Genomic DNA, 8,188 nt, shown 5'->3' with positions numbered 1-8,188 from the left:
GGGGCGAAACGTTTCTTTTTAACAAAAAAAACGAAGTCCAGATGACATGATTCAACCTTTTTTGTTGTTATTCCTTGACTGATACTGAATCCCAGGGAGACTCTCTTTACAGTTGCTGGCCCAATTTAACCCAGTCAGAACTGGGTCATAATTTCATTATAATCCCGTCTCTGAGCAGATCAAAACCATAGGATCAGTCCAAAAATATCGTAACACTTGCACCCTTGTGTATCTACTGTACAATTTTCATTCAACCTTTATTTAGACAGGTAAATCCCCTTGAGCCTCGAGGACTCATTTACAAGAGAGACTTGATTTCAACAAATAATGATGACAACAATGGACAACAGCTACAACAATAAACAGTTATAAAAAGTCATACAATTTTTTTTTTTACAAATAGGATGGCTAAAAAAAAGCAACAAAAAATAGCTAGATTCTAAGGCGAATGTAGAAAACTAAAAAAAAGGAACATGTCTGCATTGGTCTCTGCCAGGAGTCCAACAGATTCTTAAAGCCACTTAGAGAGGTCAAGGTCGAGAGCTTCAGATCTTTTTGTAAGATATTCCAGGAAACAGGAGCAAAGTAGGAGAAGGTCCTTTTGCCAAGTTCAATCCTCACTCAGGGAACACTGCAGGTAATAATGTCCTGAGAGCGCACTCTGTAGCTGCACTCACGCAGAGACATGTAGGAGGAGATGTATGAAGGCAGCAGACCAAGAAGTGATTTAAAGATGAAAATGTACCAGTGAGAGAGTCTGCGTGAAGTTAATGATATCCAGTTAACCAGTGAATACTGGGTGCAGTGGTGGGTACGATAATCACAGTCAGTTATGAATCTTAGCACACCATGATAGACAGCATCCAACATCTGCAGGGTTCTTGTAGGAGCGTTCATGTAAATAATTTCACCATATTCAATGGAAGGAAAGTCACAGATACAAGGTGTTTCCTTAGCATTCAGGGTTAGACAGGATCTGTTTCTGAAAAAGAAACCCAGTTTAACTTTCAATTTCTTTAAAAAGTTTTACACATGGAGCTTAAAAGAGAGATGCGAATCGACCAAGATACTCAAATATTTATTGGAATCAACAAACTCAATAGGGACACCATTTGAGGATGAAATCAGAGGAAGAACTGCTGGGACCAACTTTCTATTTGAAAAAAGCATCCCTTTGGTTTTGTTGGCATTTAGGACAAGTTTGAGGTGGAACAAATCTGACTGGATGATGTCAAATGCAGATTGCAAAAGATGAAAAGCCTTATCAACTGTTTTAGCTCGACAATAAACAACTGTGTCATCAGCATAGAAATGTATGGATGCATTAGGGATGTTTTTACCTACATTATGTATGTAGATTGTAAATTGGTAACAGTGCTGGCTTTGCTTTGTGATTAAGTGGGATCTATGGGATTACAGCGTAAAACTTTCTGATAAAGATCAGTTGTCCATATGTGTCACACTCTAACTACAAAACCCTTCTTTTCTCATACTGTAGCATATTCTTGCTCCAGCACTGTGATAAACTGGGAGTCGGACATCATCTGTCCTCCAGAAATATCAAGTTTGTTTATAGTGCTTGTAATAAAAGTGAAAATAAGTACATAAACACAAAACGGACAGATGGACAGAGACACAAAAGACTAAATTGGCTCAAATCTTGGCTTTCAAACTGCCTTTTGTTCTGTCTCCACCTTTAAAAAAGCATCCTCGAATGGGAACAAGCAGTGAAACTTGCCTTATTACAGCACCACTGCTAAAAGCCCCCCACGGACCTACATAACAAAGTGTGTCATTAAAAATTAACTTAGGATGGAGGAGATTTCATCACAGAGGATAGCTGCAATGGTGGATCATTGGGGCCTGAACCTCTTAGGCCAGGAGAGCGATGGGACTTTTAGTGGCGCAGACGACCCTGGATACAGGAAAAAGATATATAAAAGCTGTTTAAACCAGACTGATGAACTCTAAAACTGGAGTCTTAGTATGAACAAAAGAATAACAAAGCTAAAACAAAATATAGCTTCACAGATAGTTCATAATTCTAGCCAAGTGAGGCTTAATTTCCAGCTTTATTTGTTGTCTCAAACCGTCCTTGAAACATTCCAGTTGTTCTGGTACGTTTCCTAAATGACAGTGCTCCATCTACTTCAGGAATCATCAATGTGTACAGGCTTGTGTGTTCTTTAGGGCTACAGAGAGAAATATATTTGGGCTGGTTTTTCTATGCTTTCAGTCTGTTCTTTCTGATTCAGTTGCTTTCGCTTGCTTGCCATCTTTGCTCAGCCCTTTCTAATCCATCACCTTCAGACAGTCCCTTCAGCTGCAGCTGCCCAGCCTGTGGTGGAAACATGCCCTCCTGTGGTTTGTTCGCTGTAGGTACAAGGTTACCCACAACCACATGTCTGGGATCAGGTGTTACTGATGTTGCCGATTATGCAAAAATATCAGAAAACTGAATGTAAATCAGAAACGTAATTAGGATTTTTACTTGACTTCATTGTCAAATGACATCACAAAAAGAAAAATTGAAAAAAATTGAAACACAAGAATGGAAGAAAACCAATATGAAGTTTTTTATTTTTTTATTTTAAAGGTTGACATTTGTAACAAAATTGGCCTAACATCATTTATCCAAATATTGAGTGTTATGTTGCCAGAATGGTGGTTTTTATTTTAGCTCATACAGCACTGGCCATGGCATAGACAGTGTAGACAAATGCTAACGACGCCATCCATCCAGGGGGTGCTATAAATGGGGGAAGACAAAAAGTGTAACTTTCTTATAGTTAAACTAATAGGTATGGTAATATTATTTCCCAATAAGAAAAACCTAATCTAGCTGCGTATTAATTACAATAATACTTTGCTTAGTTCGCCCCCTCCTCCTCCTCCACTACTTAGACTGTATCTGCTCCCATGTGTACAGGCCCCCACTTCCCCTCTCCCCTCCCTCACTGCTCACATCCTTACATGAGCCCAATGTGCACAAATGTCTAAATACCCAGGGAAGGAGGAAAAATGACAGAGGTACTGTAAAAACTATGAAGAATTGATTGCAGAATGAAACCTTAGGCTGACAGTGCTTTGCTCTTCAATAAACAGCATTTGCACATTTTAACATCAGCTAATGTTCTTCAGCTGTGATGAAAACTAGTCGTAAACTCCCACCTTAAATTTCTGAGGGAGTTTATAATCTTCTTCATCTTTCAGCTTTTCCTTCTTCAGGGGTCACCACAGTGAGTCATCCTCCTCCGTCTCTGTCCTCTGCATCCTCTGTCCTTACTCCAACTACCTCCATGTCCTCTCTAACTGCATCCGTATACCTCCTCTTTGTCTTTTTCCTGGCAGCTGCATCTCTAACATCCTTCTACCAATATACCCACGGTCCCTCCTTTTGACATGTCCAAACCATCTCAGTCTGGTCTCTCTAACTTTATCTCCCAGTTGTTCAGCTTGTGCTGTACCTCTGATGATCTCATTCCTAATCTTATCCATCCTCGTCATTCCTAAGAAGAACCTCAACAGCTTCATTTTTGCCACTTCCAGTTCTTTCTCCTGTCTTTTTGTCAATGCCACTGTCTCCAGACCACACAATATAGCTGGTCTCACAAATGTCTTGTAAACTTTTCCTTTGACCTTTGCTGACACCCTTTTGTCGTAAATCACTCCTGAAACTTTTCTCCATCCACTCCATCCTGCCTGGGCTCTCTTTTTCACCTCTTTACCACACTCCCCATTTTCCTGGACAGTGGACCCCAAGTACTTGAAGTCCTGAACCTTTGTGACCTCTGCTCCTTGTAGCCTCACTGTTCCACCGGACTCCCTCTCATTCACGCATGTTCTCTGTCTTACTACGGCTGAGTTTCATTCCTCTTCTTTCAAGTGCATACCTCCACCTCTCCAAGTTCTCTTCCACCTGTTCCCTGTTCTCACCAAAGATCACAATGTCATCTGCAAACATCATAGTCCATGGGGATTCCTGCCTGACCTCATCTGTTAGTCGGTCCATCACCAGAGCAAACAAGAAGGGGCTCAGAGCCAATCCTTGATGCACTCCCACCTCCACCTTGAAACTATCTGTCACTCCTACAGCACATCTCACCACTGTCCTGCTGTCCTCATACATGTCCTGTACCAGTCTAACATACTTCTCTGCCACTCCAGATTTCCTCATGCAATACCACACCTCCTCCCTTGGCACTCTGTCATTTACTTTTTTAAATCCACAAAGACACAAACGAGTCCTTTCTGACCCTCTCTGTACTTTTCCACCAGCATCCTCAAAGCAGGGACGTTTGTAATAATTAAATATATTCAGCAGGTATTACACAATGTCAACATTTGATTATTAGTTTTATTTTCTCGACAGCTAAAGTTGGCTTTGCTTGTAATGGTCTATTAAAACATTTTTTTCTTTTCCACCTCTTTATATATTATAAATGTAAGCCCAGTTGTTTGTTCTTTGAGTTCATATAGTCTTAAGCACATATGCCAAACTCAAGTCCCGCAGGTTAAATTACCCGTGTTAAAATTTTATTTGGCCCTTTAGAGTATATTTTAACTGTAGCTCAGATTACTTTAAAATAAAAATGAGATTAAATTAAAATTCTAAATTCAGCACTTAGATCTAGTTATTATATCTGCTGTAATGGCCCCCAATGGTTTTTATTTCACTCTTGTCTTTTTCATTGCAAATACAGTAAACAAATTAACTCTGTACACTAAACAATTCTATAATTACATAAAGAAGGAGAGTGCTGGACAATACCCAAACTCTTTTGTATGCTACAAAAAAATAAAAGTCATAAAGTCCAGTTTAGTATAAGTGTGCATGTAAATTAAGTTATATTTTCTATTTCTATGTGTACTTGTTTTGTGAAAATTATGATGTGATGATGATAGTATTTTATTAAGTAAATAATATCATCATATCTTGGCATCAGTTCTCAATCTCATTAACCCTGTCTCTCTCTATGAATGATTCCTGTCATATCACACAAGCTACATGCAGAGGTATATGTTGTTTCTTATTAGGTGCTGTTTGTATTATTTTGAAGCTAATTTACCTGTAAATATCGAGGCGTGTACATGTATATACTGGATATGTAAGAGGACTTTATAATTTTGTTATTGGGAAGTAGTTGTATATATTTTTTGTAATAGAATTCCTACATCCTCTACTCCACCTCCAGACCTCACCTCCTTCTACAGGTGTGCAGTGGAGAGCATCCTGTGCTCCAGCATCAACATGTGGCATGGAGGCTGCACAGCTGCAGAAAGAAAAGCTTTGCAGAGAGTGGTGAAGGCTGCACAGAAGTCTGTTGGAGTCAGTCTCCCCACCATCACAGACATCTACACCTCCAGATGCAGGAAAAGGGCCACCTGCATCATGAAGGACCCCACTCACCCAGCACACACACTTTTTGCCCCGCTCCCCTTAGGCAGAATGTTGAGAAGCATTAAGTGCGGAACCAACAGCTTCTACCCTGAGGCTGTTAGACTCATGAATCTCTAATCAGGATAATCACTGTGAAAAATCACATCATGTTGCTGCTGATCCGTTTCATTTTGCTGCTGATCTGTTTCATGTTGCTGTGTTCATTGTGGTGCGAATGACAAAGAAACTCTGACTCTGAGTCTCTGACATAAGTTTCTCAAGCATCTTGAAGGACATATACACTTGTGTTGTATCCAGCAAGTACATGGTACTATAAAGATGTTATAACATTTTATGTGGGTATAGTTGATTTAGTATGTAGAATAGTCACAGACTACTCAGGTGTATTAAGGCAACTCATTCTGTGTTATCTACTTAGACTCAGGGTAACTGGCACTGTTATGAGGTTACATGGTATGAAGGGTATTTTCTTATAAAAGTACACTATGGGGCAGCACGGTGACGCAACTGGTAGAGCTGCTGCTTCTCAGCGAGCAGGTCCCTGGTTCAAATCCCGATCAAGGGGCCTTTCTGGGTGGAGTTTGCATGTTCTCTCCGTGCATGCGTGGGTTTTCTCCGGGTGCTCCGGTTTCCTCCCACAGACCAAAAACATGCATGTTAGGCTGATTGGTAACTCTAAATTGTCCCTAGGTGTGAGTGAGAGAGTGAATGGTTGTTTGTCTCGTTTGTCTCTATGTGTCCCTGTGATGGATTTGCAACCTGTCCAGGGTGTACCCCGCCCCTCGCACAGTGATTGCTGGACATGGGCACTGGCGAACCCCATGACCCAAAATGGAATAAGTGGGTAAAGATGATGGATGGATGTTTGTTGTATTATTAATCCAAATAATTTAGTAAAATACACTCCAAATTACTAGAAAGTGTGTGGTTTTGAGCAACTTAAAAAAATCCTATGATTTCTCAACAGGTGTTCACTAATTCAAAAAGATGTCCCTCTTTGCCATCAGGAAATGTTTCCAGGTGTGGTATAGACTTTGATATTCTGTTTTCAATTCGTTATATTGTTATTCTATGTTCTATTGTTTCTTCTTCTTTTGACTGCTCCCTTTGTCATGGGTCACCACAGCAAATTAAGTTGCATGAAGACTTGGCAATTATTTTTATGTCAGATGCCCTTCCTGAAGCTACCACAGCCCTCTGTGTGGAGCAGAGAGCTGCTATCCCAGGGGAGCAGATGGTGGGGGTTAAGGGCCTTGCTCAAGGGCCCAGAGTGGGGCAAATGAGGGTGGAGGCAGGTGTGGGCGCTTCTCCTGTCTCACCCACATTTTGATGTTGTCAGTACTGGGAGTTGACCCACCGATCTTCCGATCACAGGCCCACCTTCTCTAACCTCTGCGCCACCACTCCCATTCTATGTTCTATAGTTTCTAAAAAGAGAGGATAATATCAAATGCAAAGGTATTTAGTATAGTGTGTAATTGTATGTATGTTGGCAGTGAGATTTGTACATGGTGCAGGGGGCAACATCTAAAATTTTGCCTAGAGCGACTAATTGACTATGGTCACAGCCCACTGCCATTAGAGGGGGGTGAGCATGTGATCGTCTGTGTCTCTTTGTTTGGGCAAATGTTTGTAAGTATGTTAGCTCACAAACCATTCATCTGTCCATCCATTATCTTTCACCCACTTCTTCTATTTTGGGTCACGGGGTTACCGGTGCCCATGTCCAGCAATCACTGTGCGAGGGGCGGGGTACACCCTGGACAGGTCGCAAGTCCATCACAGGGACACATAGAGACAAACGAGACAAACAACCATTCACTCTCTCACTCACAACTAGGGACAATTTAGAGTTACCACTCAGTCTAACATGCATGTTTTGGTCTGTGGGAGGAAACTGGAGTACCCGGAGAAAACCCACGCATGCACGAAGAGAATTTGCAAACTCCACCCAGAAAGGTCCCCGGACCGGTGTTTGAACTGGCAACCTTCTCGCTGAGAGGCAGCAGCTCTACCAGTTGCGCCACCGTGCTGCCTGCTCACAAACCAGTGGATGAATTTTTATGAAACTTTCAGAATGTAATCATAAGATGTACAACTTTAAACATTTGGAGTCAGTCTGATTCAAGATAGCCAATGCATCAAACCAGCCTTAGAAAACACACAAAAATACTAAAACGCAATAATTTTTATAGATAAGCTGCTAAAGGTAAAGGTACGGTAGTGAAAGAAAGTAATCTCTAAAGCATAGTCTGAGTGCTAACAGAATGAGGAAATCTTTAAATCTTTGGCATGCACGGTGCTGGGCTTTATTTCTTCAAATAATATTTTCCTTTAACTTATATTTTTAGCCAAATAATCAAAATGAGGCAAGCATCCTTTAGAGTTCATTTACAGAATGTTATTTGGGACAAATCAACAGATAATTGGACTCAGTCCTCACAATTTGTTACTTCACATAGATAGTTAAAAAAATTATTATGCAAATTCACTGTTGGGATTGATTCTTGAGATTCTTACCCACAATAGCAGCACTCTCTCCCCTATTAAAACATTAAAGAATGAAATATAATTCAACTTTAAACCAATCCAACCACCCAGCCGTGTAATCAACAACTTTTGAAAGTTAAAGTTTCTCAGACCTTCGGTAACTTTAAATCTTTGCTGAAACCACCCCCCCTCCCCCATCAACTTGATTTTTAATTTTTTTAATTGATTTTACTGTCCAAATTTATTTATGAATTAGAAACACTTTGTTTTAAGGATATTTTGATTGTATTTGGTTCA

This window comes from Nematolebias whitei, chromosome 13 (assembly GCF_014905685.2).
Source record: "Nematolebias whitei isolate Nwh7 chromosome 13, NemWhi1, whole genome shotgun sequence".
NCBI lineage: Eukaryota > Metazoa > Chordata > Actinopteri > Cyprinodontiformes > Rivulidae > Nematolebias > Nematolebias whitei.
Note: the sequence above shows the minus strand (reverse complement) of the source record.